The 18,515-nt window shown below is 38.1% G+C and overlaps 1 protein-coding gene across 4 annotated transcripts in view; it reads right to left on the bottom strand.

The window, feature by feature from the left end:
• Window positions 1-18,515, bottom strand: part of EIPR1 (EARP complex and GARP complex interacting protein 1) — a 99,686-nt gene that overhangs the window by 53,757 nt on the left and 27,414 nt on the right. The window lies entirely within an intron of this gene.

The following is an 18,515-nucleotide window of genomic DNA, read 5'->3' as shown; positions in this document are numbered from 1 at the left end:
AAGCTTCATTCCCCATACTGATGTTAACAAAAATAACCCAGAAGTTACATTGCTCGATTCCTTAATAATAAGGATTTAGACATTGTTTTAACATTTTCCTTTTAAGGGCTATCTTCAGTTGAATCTATAGCATTATGTCATATCCTTTAATACCAATAACTGTTTATTGCAAAATTAAGTTTTCCATGTAAGTACACTCCTCTAATTCTAGCAAATAAAAACAGCTTCCAAAAGACAAACTTAGATGCATATAGCAAAATATTACAATGCACGATGAACAAGCTAACTGTAGATTGAGAAGAAAATACCATATGGTCTATGCACATATGGCATTGCCCATCACCCAATATAGCAATTTGTAGCAGTGCAAAATGGGAGGAGACCAGAGCAGCATTGCATATGTTCACGTTGTTCCAGCCGCTGGTCCAGGGTTCACAGAAGACGAATGGGTCAGTATGATCCACTACAGCAAAGGAACAAAGAAACCAGCCACAGCGATGCTAGGCAAAAGCAGGGGGAGCGACTACCTGCTGGAATATGTGTTAAACGAGAAGTCCGGAGGATAAGCAGCGATGAACGACATGTTTTCTGTTCTGAGGTCATTTCGCATGCCTCTTTCTCACAGTTCTGTCTCCAAGTACATTTTAGCTGATTTTAGTGCAGAGTGCCTGATTACAGAGCTATGAGCAGACGTGACCAACTTAACATTAGTGGAAAGGAAAACAGGAACAATTGTAATGAGAGTGTTTTCGAGAGGAAGGATGGTAACTCTGAAAAAGGCCTTCTTAGGCTAAAATGACATTAGCATGGGGGAGAAAAGTCTCAATTATAAAGGTTGCCAATCTGTATATTCTATATCCAAAAAAGGCACCCAAACAACAGAGAATAGGACAAAAAGCAATTGATATGTAGTGATACATAGTAAATAAGCCCAAAACACAAGCATGCAGATGCATTTAAAAAGTAGCCATATGAAATAAAAACCATAGGTAGTTGGTCAAACCAATAAGAGAAAAAGGCCATTTCTGTGAGAAGGAGATAGAGGTCGGAGGAGGAATTTAAATTCAAGCACATAGTTCAGAACACACAAGCACTGAGTATTTGATAGATTGTACTAAATATAAAATATATGATGCACATCACCGTTCTACAGTAATTTGGCATATACAAGTTGAGTACAGTATCAGAAGACCATACATCTAAAGATGATGGATAATCCCTTATTTATTAACACTTAACTGAACTTCTACTAATTGTAGTGCATGCTAACTAAACAGCTATTTCCAAATCATTTGAGGCAAATCCTTTACTCTAAATCCGTGTGCCACTGAATGAAGAGGAGGAAGCAGCAGCAGATGGCTACCTTTCTTTAGCAAAGGGCAAATTAACTTGCAGCATGCATTGCACACCATACAAACAATAAATAACCTAAACTGAAAGTGGAATATAGTTCAAGAAGGTGAGATTTATCAAATGTTTCGCCTTGATACTCAATATGTGACAGAACATTAAAGAACACCACAGAGAAGTTTCTGGTAGATTATAATTACTGAAAGGTCTGTACCATGTAACACATGTAAAGCATTAGCTTTTCCACTATCATCAAGATCTATGCAGAGAACCACAAAAGCAAATCATGGAAAACAAACTACACATTTCTCAAACCATCCTTCCTCTCAGCACAGCACCACGAGTCTTAAGACAGCCTTGAAATGTTATTTTAACTTCTTAAAACTGGAACATTTTGAAATTCTGATGGCATGTTCCTACGAATAACTTTTTAAAAAAGACTTAGTCTCTTGCACAATCAGATTTCCAGATTGAAAACCCTAAAACACCTAAACAAGCATTGGTTTGAAGATTGAGGGAGGCCAAATAAATAAATACACACACACATATATATATAAAAAACCCTCTGAAACTTGATGTGACCCAGGCTCCTATAACACTTTGGTGTTTTGAAAGTTGTCAAAAGTCACCAATGAAATTCATCTGCCTGAATTTTTAGTGCAGCAATTCTACATAGATTTGTTTTCAAATTATTGCTACAGATGCTGCTAAAGAACAAGACTGAAGTCTACCTCGATACTCCAGGCAGGAGAGATTTGCTTGAGCAGTGAAAAGAAGTTTATCAGATTTCCACATTTTGCAGACCTATCTATGCCATTCCTTGGAGCCCAGCATATGGTGTCCTCTCTGGAAAGCAGTTCAGCTGCTCTGATGGTATGATGTGTATCAGATGCCATTTGCTCTTCCAGAACGCAAGAGAAACTTATCTTTTTGAAATGTCATTTGACCACAGTAGATTTTTGTATTAATGGCTGTTACTATGTAGTATGTTAGGCAATTTTTTTTAATATTAAATTTTTATCATTTAAAAAATTCTTCTAAGTCTTGTCTATTAGCACATATCTTTAAAGTACAATTCTAAAATCAAGGATACCTATCAAACTTACTAGGGATCCCAACAGCACAGTAGTCATTCATTCTTTCTTGAATAGTGGAATTAGTTGTTATTTTCTTCTGTCCATGTTTACAGAAATAGAAATCAAAAAATATCTATCTATTTTTACTTAACATTAAGAAAACGTCAGCAAGGTAGCTGCCACTTCTTTTCGCCATAAATAAAAAAAAAATGTTACTTCCTTCTCATGACTACATTAATTACATTTTGGTATTTACTAAAGTTTCTTCTCACATTACCATCATACATGTATAAAATAAGCTTATTTACCTCCACTTCCTCTTATAACATGGATAGTCCTGTAAACAACTAGTAACAGTAAAAGGGTCTGAAGTGCAGGTTGGGGCAGAATTTCACATGCAGAATTCTGTGCCATTCCATGCCTGTTTCACTTCATCGGGACTAGAGGTGAAGGATAAAATTCATTGTGCGTCAGAAAGGGACAACACTAAAAGCCAACACACACAAAACCCCTCAATGCTCAGCACAGACATTATCCTCTGCTTTCAGCTGGGTTTGAAGATGTTCACAGAAAATGACAGATCGCTTTCCAGCTGTTGAATGACCATCCGTCATGAACAACTGTATGTGCATTGCAAATCTTGAGATTCTAATTTTAAACTGTGGACGAATTCTGGAATTAGATACATGGCTGAAATCTGTCAAGCAAAGACTTGATTCAGAGCACTATTAATTTCTCCTTGCACTTTTTATGTACTTATCTACAGTTCTGACACTTTATTAATTCCCAGATGTGTGAAGCCAAAATGGAATTGCCACAGCCTCCCATAGAAGTAATTTTAGATATGGCTAGCCTTAAGCAAGGCTTAATTTCCCTTTATATAAGGAACTTTTTAACAGATACCATTTTCTCCCTGGTAAAAGACAGGGCAAACGCTAGTGCTGAGTGAAAGTGTCACTCCATTATGACAGATGAAGCGGAGCTTTTTTGTGGGTCACGATTCCTCTTAATCAAATAACCACTAGCAACAAACCTACAGGAACCCATAGACACAAGATAACTCCTATTGCATAGAAATCCAAGTCCCACAAGAAGATTCTCATGGCTGTATGACAAGCTTGCTAGCAGTACACAGTATTTGTTGAATTACCCATATAGCTTTATTTCTCAAGTGATCATATTAAAATTTAAAAACCCACTATTACTAAGTAATTTCACTACCACCTCTGTAGTGCCATTGCTTACCTAGAATACCTACGTGCAAAGAAAAACTCCAGATTTTCCCGTCTTTTACTATCTTCACATCCCCCTACTGCACATATACATACAAAATGACAATGGTTTTATCTACCACCTCTCATATTATCTCTTAAAAATGTTAAGAGACCAATATGAATATAATATTTAAATGACAATGCCAGTTATTCTATAAAAGAAAGAAAACCAAGCAAAACGTCTATTTAAGTCATGCTTCTATGCCTTCCTTAAAGCTATTTACATAGTTGGAAACCACTTTTCCATCTGTACCTCATATTGAAACCAGAATTTTTATTTATGTCATAGCACCAATGCAGAAGGGAATGGATAAGGTTAAGCTTGTTTCCGTTGCAGTCTTATCACTGAGCATATTAAGAAAAATGCTAGTGGGTTTAACGAAGCGCTACTGAACCTGTCTTGTGAACCTGAAAGTTACACTTTCATAGAGAACAAGTTAAAGGTTTGCAGAACCGAGTCCCACTGTATTCCTAAAGCATTTTTCACATAAAATGATCCAAGAATGAGACAATGAACTGTTCAATCTTTGTCGTATTTGTTCCTCCTCACAAGAGAAATCCCTTGTCTAATTCATCGTGCATCTTCAGTATACCTTTTGCTAGGTATAGCTAAGGATAGAGCTAGATGTACTGTTCCAATTGCAACAACCCCTTGTTAAGCACCATTTCCCCAAGTTCATCAATATCTCCTGGGCAGAGGATACCATCTGCTAGAGTGACTGTACACAGTTTCATCTACCTGGTTCTGTTGAAATGATCCAGGCTTAGAAACAAATAAACCAGAATTCAAGGAATAAGCAAATAATCCCACATTTTGATGGCACTGGGTTAGGAAGCAACTACACATGATGCTGGCAGCGATGAGGGTGCAGTAACCAACCGCAGGAAACAAACTTTGGCAAGTTCAGCCAAAGCCTAAGAGAGATGACCACGGTTACAGAGCACAAGGCTGTCTTCAGATGCCTACTTTACAAGTCGAGCAAGTGAGAAAACTCTCTGCATGCAGAGCATGCAATTTGCAAAGGGTCACAACTTGGTCAAATCAATACCAATTTTCACTGCAGCACTCAAAAGGACTTCTCAATGAGGCCTATTTCCATGACAATTTTCAGGTTTCCACTACCAGCTGTTTCAACACAGAAAAAAGTAAAAGTTGTAGAAAGGTGAAGCATCCCGTTTATCTTCCTCCAAACACTGTTCCCGTTGGAGGGTTGCTCCAACTTACAGCAATAGCCTCTGAGAAAGAAATAAGCCTGGGAAAAAAAATCTGCCTGAAAGGTAAACATTACAGGAAGTTATTAATGAGAGTTTGAAAAGAAACACGTATGTAACATTAACTACAAGCACTCGTTACTCCTTTATAGAGTTATGTCATACACAACAGATCAATTCACTGTACTGTTGCTGCTGGAACGCAGTAGCCATTCCTTAACAACTATACAATCATTTCAGAACTAGATGCAAAAAGAAAAATGTGGACATAAGAACACAGACTGCTGATTCCAGATGCAATACATTTGCTCAGGACACTGAAAGTCACTCCTGCCCTTGTGGAAAATTACAATTTTTAATGAATTTGCAGATTTTTAAGCTAGAAGTGTGTGGTGTGTCTATGCACTTCACACAACCCTTGATTTTGCTTCAGCAGTTCTTATAGTTAAAGACTTACATAATGAAAGAAGTGAGCTCTGTCACGTCTCCAGATTTAGAGAGTAGAACCTAAAAATTTTAAGTCATTCAGAATTATCGTAAAGATTCCTTCAGAAAATGCCACAGAATGCAAAACTACAAAGAATTCAACTGAACATCAGGTGTCATAAAAATCTGTTTACACAGACTTCTTGAAAGATACAGTTTATTCTCTTTAATAAATAACAGCTTTTAAAAGGTCATAACATGCAACCCCAGTAAACATACTAAGAAACCAATTGATATCTGGACAACTGATGCAATAAATCAGAATAGATGCACAAGAAAGACACAGTCTAGTTTGTCACTGTAGAGAGTAAGTGTTCTCACTTAGACCTCTATTTTGTTTTATATTATTGAGAACAAAAAGCCATACTGGTTATGTTGGAGCTGTAAGTGATTTTCCAATTGAAAACAACACAGTAATTTCATCGTTTTCTCACACTGAATCCCTTTACTGAAATTCACCCTCCCCAAATATGTTTTTTTGGAAGGAAGCTAGAGAAAGAAACTATTCTACTTAAAAGCTTGATGGTTTGAGTTTTAACCAATTAAAAAAACCCCAAAACCAAACCAAACAAAAATACCCCACAAAACAAGAACAAAAACAAACCCACCTGAAACTACTTTGGAGACACTTCCATCAGTCAGATATTACTAAAACAAATATGACATCGAAAAACAAAATGAATATATGGAATATAAAAACCAAATCCTTATCAGAAGTATGGATGCTAATGAATACTCTGAAGTTTTAGCAAAGAAGAGGTCTGAGTACGTGCAGAAACCCACCAGCCTTCCTCTTTCGGGTGTGGATTGAGGCACACCCAGAACTTGATCAGGTCAGGAAGTACTATCGCTTATCTGTGTTCTGCCTGCCACCAGTTCATCCACTGGAGTCATTTCTCCAAAAGTGAAGTTAGTATCTTTTACAGTCAGTAAATACAGACATTAGAAAAAATAAAGGAGAAACTTATTTTAAAGAGGAGTGATTTAAAACAATATCAATCTTTATTATTTGATAACAAAGTTTAAAACAGGATTTTAAGAAGTTAACCCCCCTCTTAAGCAAAGTGTTAAGTAGGTGTTGCCACAATATAAAGGGAAAAGTGGAAGGATAGAGTTAAATGGACATACAAGAAATACTACCACCTGCTCCTCCCATCCTCCATCCAACAGACTCAAGTGGATTATTGATCCCAATTACACAGGTCCACATCAGCCAACATTACAGTTCACTGCTGTTCAATCATCTACCTTTCATTCTTCTGGCGCCACTTGCTGAATAAAACCTACCATGCCACTGAAGTCTGCTCTGACATATGTAACAACTGCAGTCTTGACCTGTCAGTAGCTTACAGCAGTCACCCAAAGCAGACCAGATCCAGCTCTGCTCAGTCCACCCTAATTACATCATTTTACAAAGCATTTTAATCTTTGTGTTCAATCATTCTTTATGGTCTTTCTTAACTAAACACATATGATAAATCACCCGATTGTTTTTCCTTCTCCCAAAAGAATATGTTCAAGCCGGTTATTGCTAGCCTCCTGTTCTCTTTTTGAATCATTTCAAAACGTATTTTATATGTACATTAGTAATTCAGTATTTTAAAATTAATTTTCTATAATCAATAGCTATACACATCAGGTGGTAGTATCTACAGGAACGATGTTTTCATTTTACTTTCTGCTGTCATTCTACTTCATTCCCCTGTGTTTAACCTTGAAACCCGAATGACAATGCTTCCTACATCACTGCCTGCAGACATTCACACTGAAGCTGGAGGAGCTGAAGTATCAGTGCCTGACAGGGTTTGCTCTTTGATCAGCTCAGGTGGTGCAAAGCCAGCTGGCTGCAGTTATTCTGTTGCCCAGGGAACAACAACTGAAGTGTATACTTCCTAAATCTGCACAGGAGGCCCTTCTGCAGCATTGCCACAGCAGCTCTTGCTGTGCAAGGCTGAAGTGGTGAAGCTGCTATAGCTACAGCCCAGCTGGTGCCCATTAATGCTCTCGCTATGACAGGAACAAGCAGCTAGTGTTCAGAAGCCTCCTTCTTACCATTGACAAACAGAGTTATCACTCTTCCTTATTAATGATTGTAAACATCCTTCTCCTAGTTTAATGAAATGAAGAAAACAAACCCAAAATTATTCAAGTACGCATCTTTTTTAAAAGAATAACCTTGTAGCTTTTTTAGTCAATTCATAAAAAAGATACACCGTATTCCATTTATTCCACAACACGGCCTTCACAGGCAAAAGAAGAGGGGGAAAAACAACACACCTTTCTTCTTCTGGGTTAAGAATTTAACCTTTTGTGCTAAAAGCCTGTGTCATCTTTCATTTTACATTTTTCTGAAATACATGGGATGAAATATATGTACGAATAAAGAGTTGTGGGCAGTTTAATTTTTCTTTCCATCACTTAGATGCACTTCTTAGCTACCAAAAGACAGCCTTTGATTTTGGAAAAATATAAACACAGAAACAGGGCAGAAACATAACACAGCAGCTCCCTCTGTATCCTAATCAAAGTATGTTTTCAAGTGGAGCTAAAAGTAGAAATATTTAGTAGAAAAAACAGTAACATGCAACAGTCCAGACATATTCATATACAGGACATCTTCCGTACTTAGCTGTTGTCTCATTACTCCAACATGTGGAAAGCACTGCATAAACAGCAGCCTTCTTGTTAGCATGCAGATCACAGGTAAATTCACATTTACTGCACACTAATACAACACAGATACGGCTTAGGTCTCTAGACAACAGGCTCCTATATTTGCACTGTATATACAGATGTCTAAGGAGGTTTTAAAAGCCTCACGTGCTGAACAGTAACACAGAGAGAATGATCTAAAAGTGTGCAAAGGTGTGGAGTATGACATGGAGAGATGGGTAAACTCATCATATTGTGTGGAAACAGGAGACAGAACCTGCAGAAAGCAGGCAGTCAGCAGGCTGAAAAAGCATAAATTACACTTTTTTATAGTCTGATGTTTCTTATGCTATCCAGAGATGATTTGAGACAATGTTACAGCACATACCTTTTTTGGGGGGATATGCTCTGCAGATATCTATCTATTTGAGGGAGCTCAAAATTTACTGACTGCATGTCTGGAACGCTGCCATATGGGGACAGCCCAAGTGAAGAACTGCAAGCACTGCTATATTGATGAGCTGAACTTTGCTCTTCAGGCAGAATTTGGCTGCAACGCTGTAAAAGCTGCTCAGCAGCACAAACAGGCATGCTTGCTTTCTGACACTTCACGTGACCAGATCTCATAAGTCACAGCAATGACTTTTATCTTGTTTGATACCTCAGATATATCTCTCTAGGTATTTTAACAGAGTAGAAAAGGATGGAGAAACTAGCACTAACTACATGCTTTTGTTTGTTTGCAATAATCTTCCTGCTATTGTTACCACCAGCACACCTAACTGCAACAGTGGGAGCCGTACAAGAAGCAAGGTTATCAGCTGGCCACATAAAAAACATCATGAGATTTAACCCTGTGCTGAGGAGAGCGGCACAATACGCCAATAAAAGCCAATGAACCATATGTACGTGTCGGCTTCCATCATCACTAAGGCTAGTGACGCTGAACACCATTATCAACATTGCCCTTTTTTGTGTGTAAAAGTATCAAAGAGAAAGCAGGAGTCTCATGGAGGCACTCACTTCCATCACCAAAGCAGCCATGGCAGCTGTCAGTTAAGTAGGGCTAGATGACAGCAATGCACTAAGGTTCCTACTTGATGTTTCAGGAGATACTAAAACACTATACTCAACAAGTTAATGGGAGCTGCAAACCACTTATCCCCCAATCAAACCAGGCACCTCACTAGACACCTGCCTATTCAATGTTCTATTTAAATAACCTTTAGCATTCCCATTCTACTCCATAGGAGTTCCAAAGACAAATATGATGACTTGACAGTTCATGGAAATCTACTTCAAACAGGACAAATGTCACTATATCCAACATGAGCAGTTTATGTGGCTGCCCCAAGTTTGCTGGATCAAGTTCTAACCATTAGCTTGATTTGAAAAGGTGGGTTTACTACCCCTTAAAAGCAGCCTTTCGCAGTCTCCACTTTGTACTTTACCTCAACAGACACACAGATGTGCGGCCACTCTATTCACACATACACACACAGACTTACTTTCTTCCAGCAATGACTTGTGATTCAGAGCTTAGATCCAAGTCATAAACTGCTTAAATCTTTACATGATCTGGCCAATTTGGGTAGCTAACTTTCAGATGTGCTCACACATCAAGCACAAATAGTTAATGGAAGAAAATAATAATTATAAACAATTAGTAGCTAGATACAGTATCTTTTGATGTTCTGTTTATGAAGTCAGTTACAAATGCTACGATAAGAAAGCTGGTTTTACTAATAGAAGAAACATAAGTTACTCATGTGGGGTTTTTTTAAGTTGAATTCCACTTACCTGACACCTCAAGATATCAACAGCTAGTACATCCAGAAAGTCCAGAGAAAGAAAAAGAATAAATGTTACCTTATGCTAGTCACCAGTTTTTTCAACTTGGGGCATTCAAACAATGCATGTTGTTGGCAATTGGCTGCTAATGACTAATTCAGTTCTCATTTGTTTACAGCTCAGAAGTGCTCATAGGACAGAAGCCCCACCATAAGTTTTTTATTGAACTAGAGTGAAGAAAAACATATAGCTCTTCCCTAAAAGCTTATAATCTAAAAAGAAAAACATGAAAATATAACCAAATAGAAACAAACCCATAAAAGCCTTGTGGGTTTTTTTTAAGCCCTAAGCCATCCCATGGTGAAATCTTCTGCTCAGAGATAGGACACAATCTCTTTGCTAGTACCAACCAAATATGCCTTACATTTATTCCAAATGCACAATCTTATTGGGATGTACAATCTCACTGGGATCAGAGAGGCATGGATGAACATAGGCTCTTTAGGAAGGACAGATCAGGAAGGTGAAAGAGAAGAACTGTCTTTATATGAACGACAGCAACTGAAATGTATAGAACTCTGTGGAGGGGTGGATAAGAGCCAACTGAGAGTTTATGGCTTACAATTAGAAGGTAGACCAATGTGGCAACATTGCAGTGGGTGTCTGCTACAGGAAGGATGAAGTAAAAGAAAAGACGACCTTCAGACAACAAGAATGAGCTTCATATTCACAGGTCCTCGTCCTTGTGTGTGACTTTAACCATCTCAATGTCCACTGAAAGGAAATACAGCAGGATACAGTAGGTTTCTGCAATGCATTGATAATAGCTATCTAACACCAGCAATCAATGAGACAACAACGGGGAGGCGTTCCACTGGACCTCACAGTTACAAATATCAAAGAACTGTTCAGAGATGTGAAGGTTGCAGGAAGCCTGGGCTACAAAGATCATGAGATGGAGGAGTTCATCTTATTCCCTGACATGAAGGAACAAGGCATATAGCAGAATCACACGTCACCCTGGGCTTAAGGGGAGCAGACTTCGGCCTTGTCAGGGATCAGCTTCAAAGAATCCCAGGGAAGACAGTCCTGGAGAGAAAAGGGATCCAGGGGAGCAGGTTGATTTTCAAGGTTTACCTCCTCCAGGCTCAAGAATGGTCCATCCAGATGAGTAGGAAGTGAAACAGAAGTGGCAGAAGGCTTGCATAGGTGAACAAGGAGTTCCTGATTAAATTCGAACATAAGAAGAAAGTGTACAAGAGGTGAAAGAAGGGACAGGTGACTTGGGAGGAATACAGAAACAGTATCTCACCACACAAGAATGTGGTGAGGAAGCCAAAGTTCATCTGCATTTGAATCTGGCAAGAGACAAAAGTCAACAAGAAGGGCTTTCTACAGATATATCAGCAGCAAAGGGAAGACCAGAGAAAAATGTGGGCCCATTGCTGAATGGGGCAGGGGACCTGATGACAGAGAACACAGAAGAGTCCAAAGTACTGAATGTTTTCTTCCCCCTGTTTTTTACTACCCCTGGGATTCAGGGATCCCAGGTCCCCAAGATGAGTGGGAAAGTCTGGAGCAATAACGACTCACCCTCCATAGAGAAGCATCAAGTTAGGGAGTATTTAAACAAATGGGACCTGAGTGGATGCATGCACAAGAGCTGAGGAAGCTGGCCAAAGTAATTATGAGGCCACTTTCAATTATCTTTGAAAGGTTATAGTGATAGGGAGAGGTTCCTGAGGACTTTAAGAAAGTAAATGTCATTCTTATCTAAGATGGACAAGAAGGAGGATCTACAGCCTCCCCTCAGTCCCTAGGAAGGTGACAGATCAAGTGAACCTGGAAAACACTTCCAAACATAAGGTGACTGGGAGTACTCAGCACAGATTTATGAAGGGGACATCATGCCTGCCCAATATGATTGCATTCTGCAATGAAAATTAAATTGAAAATACAGGCTCAGTAAACATGGGGAGAGTAGTTGATGTTGTTTATCTTCACTTTAACAAGCCTTTGGTACAGTCTCCCATAACATGCTCACAGACAAGCTGATGAAGTGCAGGCTACATATAAGTGAACAACATGGTGGGTTGAAAAGTGGATGAACTGCCATTCTCAGAGGGTTGCAATCAGTAGCATGAGGCATATCCCAGGGACTGACAGTGGGGCCAATACTGTTTGGCATCTTCATTAATGACCTCAGGGAACCTCAGATGGACTGCAACAGGCTGGAGAAAAGGACCAACAGGAACCTCATGAAGTTCAACAAAGCGAAACGCAAGGCCTTGCACCTGGGGAGGAATAACCTCATGCTCCAGTACATACTGGAGGCTGACCAGCTGGAGAACAGTTTGCGTCCAAAAAACACTCACACAAGTTAAGAGAATTAAGGTTTTAAACTATCACCAAAAGTCAGGAAAAAATTAGGAAAAAGCCCTCAAATTATAATAGTCTTCAAAACATTTTAACATGTTTTCACATAAGCACTGTAGAGAATAGAATACACTACAGATTTAGTGTTACCAGATGACTCGATTGAACTCTAGATTTGCTACTTTATCAAAAAATTATCAATTGGCTAAATATTTAAGACATGGTTAGGACTTAAATTGCAGTGTTGATATAAGTCAGCAGGAGAAGAAAAAAGAAAAAAATTAATTAAAAAAAAATTTAGTGTTCTCTTAAGAGTCTATCCAGCAAATGACTCTCCTTCAGCCTCTCCAGCTTTCCAAGAAAGATGGGATACAGGGAACCTAAAGCAGGCTATCTTTCCATGGTAGAAAGAGGGCCACAGAAAATGGAATTAGAAAAAGGTGAAGTTGCAAAATGTCTTAATGTTTACTGGAAGGAACTTGCACAGTATACTTGGTTTCACTTGCACGATTCATCAATAACTCTGAAGTCTAATACAAACCAGAGAAAAGCAAGCTTCTAAATTTCACTTATTTAAGAAGCTAGTTGGACAAGAATGACTAAACACTTACTATAAGACCTTATGTGTATCTGCAAAATGTTATTTACTGCAACAATAACATTGACTGGAGATGGAGAAAGAACACATTTTCTTTCAGTTTATTGTACTAGTTCAGTTCAATATTGGAAAATTTTGAGTTAAAAAGCTATTTGAAATTGGAGAAGAAAACCCGTTTTTCTTGTTCTAATCTCAAAAAAAAAGGGGGAGGAGAATGAAACCTTCTAATGCTGAAGGATAGAGCAGCCTGATAATTCAACAGATTCTCTCCCAGTGACAGTTCTAATTCAAAAGCATTTTATCCACTTTCTGTATTTTCAAAGCACTCTTTTCAATATCATGACCATCCTGTAATACTTCAATTTCAGTCATTTTCTCTCCTCCCTCTTCTTTCTGACATTAGTTCTATTTTGCTTCATAGCACAAATGTTACAATTATCCTTATAACGGTTGTCAAATAAAGATGAAATGCTAAATCAAGGGATAACAAGCATCTGTGCTTCAAGTTAATTATATTATATATGCTCCCCCAGTTCTTACACTCCCCCAGTTCTTACACTTTTCTCTATGTATCTGCTCTTACACACTAGCTGAGATACTACTGAGCTTGACTCCTACAGCAGTCTTACATATGAATAAGATTGTAGCACAGACTAAGATAAAACAGCTATGTTACTTGTCATTTGGACTGAACTCAGTATACATCTATGCACAGAGGCCTTCAAACTTGAACAGCAATTAACATTGAACAATTTCTCAAGCCCTTCACCACTCCATCATATGGATCAGATAGTCAATCATTTCACTTAAAACCTTATTGAAGGGTACTTAGAAAGGAACACTACAAGTTGCATATAACAGCCAGAATTCCTAGAAAAACAACAGGTATAAGCTACAAAGAACACTAGGAGAACACCAAGCACATTTACTTCTTCCCTCAAACTATGGGAATAAACTTTCTTCTGTACATTCTGCTAGTACTCTGAGAAGAGCACTGGGGAAGATTTAGAGAGATGCATTCAAATTCCCTCCCCATTTAATGACTGTAGCATATCTCATGGCTGTGCCAATGATTTCCCTACATGGAGTGTTTTCACTACAGCAAAGGAAAGTGAAACCAGTGAAGTCAGTGTCACCTGCTGTCTTCAATACTAAGCAACAGAGAGCATCACCAGCAGCATTGTTTCCAATACCCTTACTGATGAATTTTCTCTGCAGGAAGTTTTTTTTCAATATACAAGTTTACTGTGTGATAAGTGCAATGCACCAGACAGCCATAACTCATAGAAGGTTTAATGTTTTAAAATTAATGGATTTTAAATGCAAAATTTATTTTCCTTTTCATCAAAATTAAACAGCAGTTTTGTGTTTGTATGTCTGCATGTTCTGGATCTATAAACCCAAGCTATTTATATCGAGTCTTCATAACCACTGCACAGTGGCACCTATCTTGTTTGGAAAAAGAAAACAGAAAAACAAGACATGTATTTGCACATGTGCCTGCCTGCATGTGTAAAGTTGCAGATAACAGCCTTCTCCATCTGCACTTTCTTTTGCCCTCTGGTGGCTTTCTATGTCCCTACATGTAATGGAAGTGCAGAACCTGTTTAGGTAAGAGTTGAAAGACACATTTGCACTGGGAAAATAAATTGGTTCCCACATATATTTCAATGGATTTTAATAAGAAATTGAATTATTAAGAGAAGCAGAGGCAAGCACAAACACAGAAGAAGACAGCAACATAGAAAATTATTGTTCACGTATTTAATTTCCAAATGGTCTGGGAAAGGTTTTTAACCAACTTTAAGAGTGCTGCTTTCATTAGTCACCCACTTTACACATAGAATCTATTTTTGTTGCAGTGGTAACAACCTGACTTAAAAAAAAAAAATCTCAATATCGTTACGCTTGATAGAGATTTTGCTTTTAAATTTCATTTTTCCTCTTCCTAGTGAGAGGAATTCATCTAGCTTTATCCCATGGATTTAAACCAAGGACTTATCTGAAAGGCTAAAGTTAAAAACAGGAGAGGCATTCCACCTGAAGCTCCCCAAATAGTATTATTAGTGTCACAGTGTCAACTCCCAGTCTTATAGGAGCTGACACTTTCAGGTAATTCCATGCCATGCCAAAGGTGAGAACAACTGAAGGACACCAGAAAATTTAGTGGTCAAAAAAAGTGACAGATGAGCTTCTCTGTATACAAAAGTTAGTTAATACATGTAGAGAAAAATAATTTAAGCCATCCCGACATGATGCTGCACTCAGAACTGGTAGTTATAACTCAGAAAAAAGCTCTTTGTGTCAAGACTGACAGTTCTCTTGACCTAATGTGCAGCAGTAGCTACGGAAGTCAGCAAAACATTGGGCATCCTTACAAAGGACACTGAGAATAAAATAGAAAGGATTGTTTCACAGCCCATAAAAACTTGATATGCCCTTATTTCAAATGGAGAGTGCAGTTCTGGTGTTTGCATAGCAGAGTTGGAGAAGGGCAACATAAACGAAGACAATGGAACAACTGTCTTATTAGATGTTCAACAGATTGGGACTATTTCGTTTGGAAGGAAAATACCTTGGGAAGAACATGATCTAAGTTTACAGAAATAGAAAAGCAGTGGCAAAGGGAAAGAATTTCTATTACAGGCCAAATCTTGCAATCTTAGAACTAAGTGGCACTCACTGAAAGAGTACAAGATAAGTTTAAAGAGAAAGGGTGGAGAGTTTGGCCAGTGAGTAGTGGACTGAAAATTGATGTTACAAAAGTTTGTGGCAGAAGGCAGTCTCAAGTAGTTCAAAAAGGGATTAGAGACCTGACTATAAACCTGTCTACGCTGTTCTACATAGGATCTCCTGTTGCTGCTGTAGGAGGCATGATACTGATACAGATGAACCAATCATTGGTCTGATCAACAGGTTGGCACTATTCCATTTGGAAGGAAAAGGTAAAGGTAGTTCTTACATACTTAAAGGTTAACTTTCACAGAAACAGCAGCATGAAGGTAAAATGCGTTGCTGCATCTCACCAATCCGCTCCATACCAAAACCAGTTCACACTAACAAACAAGAGATGGTTGCATCATTCCTTTTTTTTCCCCCACCTCTGTAGGTTTTCTACCAGAACTGGTAGTTATGTCCAAGAAAATTTTTAATTCTATACAGGCAAAGGTTATCCTGAAAAATCAAATCAGGATAACTAGGTTCCCTTTCCTCCTGATCTATTTTGGAGATAAGTAGGACTGGTATCTCAGCAGCTCTTCATCTGCTCCTCTCAACCTCCAAAGCAGAAATGGATGGGAATTGGTCCTAGGTTTTGTGATAAACAATTCTTAAACGAGCCATATTTCAAAACAAAACGAAGGCACAGACAGGCAATGAAACACACACAGATTAATTTACAGCACCAAGGATGTCTTTCAGCCTCTGTTCCCACAGGAATTTTTAAGAAGAAAACCTTAAGAGGAGTAACCAATGAGCATTCTTCTCCAAGCAGCACAGGACAAAACATTCTGTGAAAAATTGCCTTCCTTCAAAACAGCTGTCATTTTTTAATTGTCATTGATGAGACTGAGTTCACACACTTGAAGGATGACAGAAGTACCAGACAGCACATGACACCACATCTTTCCTCAGGACTGCCTATGGTCTCAATGTCATTGAGAACAAGACATGTCAGCTGTTTAAAAAAACAAACAAACAAACCCAAACAAAACCAATAACAAACAAAAAACACCAAGAAAAACCAAAAAACCCCCCAGAAAACAAAAAAAAGCCCAAAACAAAACCACAACCACCTCCTAAAACAATTCTTCAGTATATCCTATATAATTAATTGACATTTATATTTAAGAGTTTGAATTATTCCCTTTTAATTAGTCAAGGCATGAACATTTCTTAAACCTTAGATTACTCAGAACCTTTCTATAAACTCAGAAATGACCATGCTGGCAAAGAGCTCTAGTCCACCATCTAATTCAGAATTTGGCATCTGAAAGCAGCTAGAAAAAAGTACCCTTTTCAGAAGCAAGAGCTCCAAGATAAATTAGACAATTATCATCGTTAGACAAATATATTGCCTCAATGAATGTGTGCACCTAATACCCCGTAATTAAACATTCACTTCAAATTGAGAAGAGTGAAGCTTTCTTTTTACTTCATCAGCATTCTTTAATTGCACAACGCCTAGCAATCCTAACAACAGGAAGACCACCTCATCGTACTAGACACTGTATAAATGCTATACAAAAAGGATAACTCTGTTCCAAAATATCCTTTTCTCTAGAAGGACCAAATTATCTTTAAAATTTTCCTCTCAGTTTTGTGGAATAAGCTGCACAACAGAACCACCATAGCATTAAGATCAGTAGAACAGAAATGCTTGACCATATCTTCATACCTTAGTTTATTTCATATATATCTTTATCATTATTTTTGTCCAATTCCTGAACTACTTGCATGTTTCCCTGCAACAAATTCTCCAAAACAAACAATTTGTGTATTTTATAACAATCTGCAATGGATAACCATGATACATACTTTATTTTTTGGCAACTCACTTCAAATAAAGTCAGGAACAGTTCTACAGCCCTGAGGGCAGCTAGCACAGTTAAGGTCAATTTTTTTTTTTTTTTTTTTTTTTTTTTAAACGGGGTAAGCTGAAAGAAGGAGGCTACACTCAAACTGCTCATGATGTTCTTGGACTAGCTCTGGGCATCATTGCCTGAAAGTGCTAGGTGGCCCACACCGAAACTGCACAGGCAGCATCCTAACAGTTTAGCAGTATGCACTACTGCAAGTCAGTCCCTAGGTCAATGCCATGGCTCTGTTCAAGTTACTGGAATACATATATAATCTTAAAAATCTCAGTCTAATATCCCAAGACTATTTATTTTACTCTAACGATAATTTTTGCTGGAAACTGTAACCCGTATAGCAATACTGATACAATCAGTAAAACCAAGAACAGACAGCTGTCTGATATCAAACCTGATTATTCAATGTTAATATTCTTACAGTCAGCAGGTTTTATCCCTCACAAGCTAGCAGGTAAGGGTTGTTTTGTTCTTAATTTTCCATGTTGATATAGCTCACACACACACACACACACTTTCCACACCTGCTCCCACCCTGCTTGACACCATTAAAGTAAATCATTTCAAACATCAGACTTTAATGCTGTTATTTTTTGTGGCCCATTATGTCACATTCTAATTTTCAAGTTTTCAATTACATAAAGGTACTCCTGTGGCTGAGAAAATACTCTTGCAACCCAATTCACAGTTGCATAAACATCTTGTTTAGTTTGCCAGCACAGTTTGAAACAGTAAAAGAAGTTGAAGTCTCCAGACCGTCATTCATCTTATAGCAGCAGCAAAGCTAAAAGTTAGACTAAACAATTTCAGAATCAAATTATTTCACTGATCATTTTAGTAGATAGTATGGAAAGGAAGAAGAACATAAGGTCTCAGGAAGGTAGAGGGAGTTGCCACAGGTAAAGAGGAAAGAAAATGTAAAATAGAAACCACTAATCAAAAAAAAAAAAAACAACCCCCACAAAAAAAACCCACACAGAACAGGCATTTAGTCACAATAATAGATTTTTCCACCGACAGACACTAAGTGGTACAGAAAAACACCTACAAAATGATAATGCCTAAGGGCCATATCTTGCTCATTAACATTTCTACAGCCTTCCCCAGA

This window comes from Mycteria americana, chromosome 3 (genome assembly GCF_035582795.1).
Source record: "Mycteria americana isolate JAX WOST 10 ecotype Jacksonville Zoo and Gardens chromosome 3, USCA_MyAme_1.0, whole genome shotgun sequence".
NCBI classification, from domain to species: domain Eukaryota; kingdom Metazoa; phylum Chordata; class Aves; order Ciconiiformes; family Ciconiidae; genus Mycteria; species Mycteria americana.
Note: the sequence above shows the minus strand (reverse complement) of the source record. Positions and strands in the feature narration are given on the sequence as shown.